The following is a 4,052-nucleotide window of genomic DNA, read 5'->3' on the forward strand; positions in this document are numbered from 1 at the left end:
GGACAACAATCCTCTGGATGTTCTATGAGGACAACAATCCTCTGGGATGTTCTATGAGGACAACAATCCTCTGAGATGTTCTATGAGGACAACAATCCTCTGGGATGTTCTATGAGGACAACAATCCTCTGGGATGTTCTATGAGGACAACAATCCTCTGGGATGTTCTATGAGGACAACAATCCTCTGAGATGTTCTATGAGGACAACAAACCTCTGGATGTTCTATGAGGACAACAATCCTCTGGGATGTTCTATGAGGACAACAATCCTCTGGGATGTTCTATGAGGACAACAATCCTCTGGGATGTTCTATGAGGACATCAATCCTCTGAGATGTTCTATGAGGACAACAAACCTCTGGATGTTCTATGAGGACAACGATCCTCTGGATGTTCTATGAGGACAACAATCCTCTGGGATGTTCTATGAGGACAACAATCCTCTAGGATGTTCTATGAGGACAACAATCCTCTAGGATGTTCCCACACTGACTATATGTACACTGTACATACTGTACATACACACTGCAACTGAAATAACTGCTCCTTATGTCTTATTCAGGATATACTTTATATATCTTTATATAGATGCCTTTAACTACTTAAGCCCTATTCAAACCCTTTAAAAAATAGCCGATTTACAAGCTCCTAGCTATTTTTGAAAAGTTCTTTTTTTTTTACAGTTTTTGACATGCCCAAAATAGTGACACCAAGGTGACCAGTAATTAATATCCTGCTTTCTAAAATCTCCATTTATCTGCCCACAACTGTATAGATTTTCTACTAAATCAGGGTTGTCAGTACATTGGCAGTGCTGCCAAACTGAGCATCAGTCAGTATTGTGAACATTGTCAGAATATTCCAGGTACATTTATCCCACTGTTGTTGTGAGATGTTGGTGTTCATGTAACCATAACCAGTGACTCTCTTGTTAAAAGTGCCAGAGCTCTCAGATTGCAGTTTATGTCTCCATATTAGTGCACATAAAGTGGAGACTCTCATCACAGCTGACAGGCCTCCTAAACATTAGCAGTGTAGTCTCACCTAGAGCCACACCATCACATTCAAAGCATGGAAGGAAACAATTCCCAAGCAGACGCATTGGACATATTGTAGTGTGGTCCTTCATATTGGAGCAGGAGGTATCAGGAGCTTTTCAAAGCACTGGGTGAAGGCAGCAACACAACTAATGGTTGTATTTGTTATGTCTGCCGTTCAGAAACCACTGTATGTAGGAACTGAACTACTCTGATAAGTAGTGAGCATGGAGTCTCCTCAGTGTTTTGGATGTTTTGACTTGTTGAGAATATTGAGTTGACATTTACTTTCTGTTTTACAAAATAAAGAAAGCACTGTTGTCCACAAAGATATGATCCTTTGCTGTTGTCCACAAAGCTCCCTTAAAATAAAGATAAAACGATAAAACTATCTATGGGTATCTAAAATATGTATGATGTACATGTTCTAGTAGTTTAAATCAACTAGTAATAGACATGTTGTGTAGAACAGAGGTTGTATGAGCTGTATGTATAACCTACAGTCCTACACCACTGATATCTATTGAACAACACTACACCTTCACTGACACTAGAGGGAACCAACAGCACACAGGGTGAGGCTGAGGACTGGGAATATTTGAACACATTTTATAGTCTTGTTTTTACCACTTGAACCATGTTTACTTTGTTGACATTTGTCCCTCAGGGCTCTATTCTTGGTCCCCTGCTTTAATCATCACTGTGAGTGTGCGTGTCCATAATGTAGACACGTGGACAAATGTACGTACAATTGCATTCATTTATAGTGTTCAAGTACTGTATCTGTGTGCGTGCATTTGTGTGCATGCGCCAGCACACGTTTGTGTGTGTTTTACCAGGACTGAGTCAACCAAACTATAAAATAATAATAGATAGGTCTGTCTCCTTATAGATTAATGACAGTTTGTTCCATGTTAATTTCTCAGCAGAGCTGCTTGAAAACATCAGCATAGTCAAATCACTTGCTGGATGGAGCATCCGTCATGTTTTACCTTAAAACTTTGATCTATTAAAGGACACAAAAACAATGCGTTTGACTTCACATCCATTTCAATACAATTATTATAAAATGTATGATTAAACCACATATTGTGGGCATGTCATAATAGTAACAGTAAAGATACAAAAACAGGGATAACGGCTCACAGCGTGTTGCAGCATAGGTCTACTACACGTGAGCTTGTAGAGCAGCTATTTTTGGTGAAGTATTGAGGGTTTAAGTGTTTAAATGTCTGAAAATACACATTAGCATGAACCAAGAAAAAAAAAATAGTATGTACGCAACACCATAATAATGCTGCATTACAAACAAGTGTATGAAGAAACTGAAACTATCTATGAATATGTATTGGGGATCCCTGCTGCGTATCTCTCTCAGCTAAAAGCTCACATTACAACACGTGAGCTTGTAGATCTGCTATTTTCGGTTAATGTTCCCCTCAGAAAAGGAATGCTCAGGTTCAAGTTGTAAGAAATAGATTTGCACACAGTAGCTCCATTCAAAGGTTTTTATAGACATCCTCCTGAGTGACGTTTGGAGGAGAAAGCTCTTCTTCAGACTCCAAAGTCAAAGTGCAGTAAGAAGACCACAATTATACTGATGAATTGGGCTTTGAAGTGTTTCTACTGTCAGTCAGTGGTTCCCAAAGTTTTTAGTTCAAGGCCCAAAAGAGAAATAAGCAGTACGAATAGCAGAACTACAAGCTTATAGATCTGCTATTTTCACCACTTCTTAAACAATATTTTTAGTTATTTATGGAAATGATTCGATGTTTTATTTTATTCATTAAATACTTTTGTAAATATTAGAATTGAATGAAATGTTTTTCATGAAATAATTATATATATTTTAAATGTAGGAATAAAAATGGTAAAAATATGAATTTAATGAATAAAAAACATGGGTTCCCGCCCCACTGTTAGGGAACCAGTGCTGTAAGTGATACTGCACTAATGTGTTCTTTATTTGACCTTTGCTTTGAGACAAATAAATAACGTAGTTACTGCACTTTTATATCTATTTCTTGCCCTTTGATCTTGTGATCTTTTGGATTCAGCACCTGCCTTTAAAGGGTCTGTGTGTCCTGATTCAAGTTGTTATTTTTGTATCCTTCTTTAATATCAATGTAAAATGTTCTCCTGTTTCATATGAATGTATTTTAAATTAAATTTAAAAATTAAAGTGTAAACTGAATACTTTAACCCATTAAGACCTGAGGCCGATTCTACAAATGCCTTTTGAAACAGTGGTTCTCAAAATGTTTTTATGCCAAGGACCCCCTAAATTATAAGTATTTGGGCCGTAGGACTCACCCATCTGAAAATATCCCCACAGAAGAATAAATCTAGAAGTTTTTCAAACACTTTCAAGATTTTTCTAAAGATTTTCAAAAACAGCAGATGTACAATCTCGCAGCGCAGCATGAAGGTGACGGGCTGTGAGCTTGTAGATCTGGTATTTTTTTAGAACTGCTCTGTTAAGCAAATCTAAAGCACTAAAACTAAAATCTAAAAGGACAAATGCTTTCCTGATTTTAATGGGATTAACAATTCAGTTAAAAACAAATAATTGTTTTATCAAGCGACATTTCAAAAGAGCAAAGTGACATATTTAGACCCACAATCCCTCCAAGTAATCTGTTTTAATATTTTATTAACAGTGATTCAAGTGACTGCAGGGTTCAGTCTTCCTCAGCCATTCTGGTTTCATAAAACGAATGTAATATTAAACATATTGACCTCTGCTAACCATCATATTATAACATGTCATACTTATAATGTCGCGAGAGATTCATCCAACGTGATGATTCTATATTAAGGAAATAGTGTAAAAAGTACAGTGCAGTTAGGTACAAGAGTAAAAGTATCATATCTCGATGTTTACTACTGAGATAATTACATTTGTATGAATCCCCTAATATTAATTACCTTTAAAATCATTCAAATAATTCTGTTATTATAGTACTATTACTGATATGCTTTATACATCATCATCATCATCATCATCCTCATGT

Source organism: Nannobrachium achirus (assembly GCF_963921795.1).
Source record: "Nannobrachium achirus genome assembly, chromosome: 4".
Taxonomy (NCBI): domain Eukaryota; kingdom Metazoa; phylum Chordata; class Actinopteri; order Myctophiformes; family Myctophidae; genus Nannobrachium; species Nannobrachium achirus.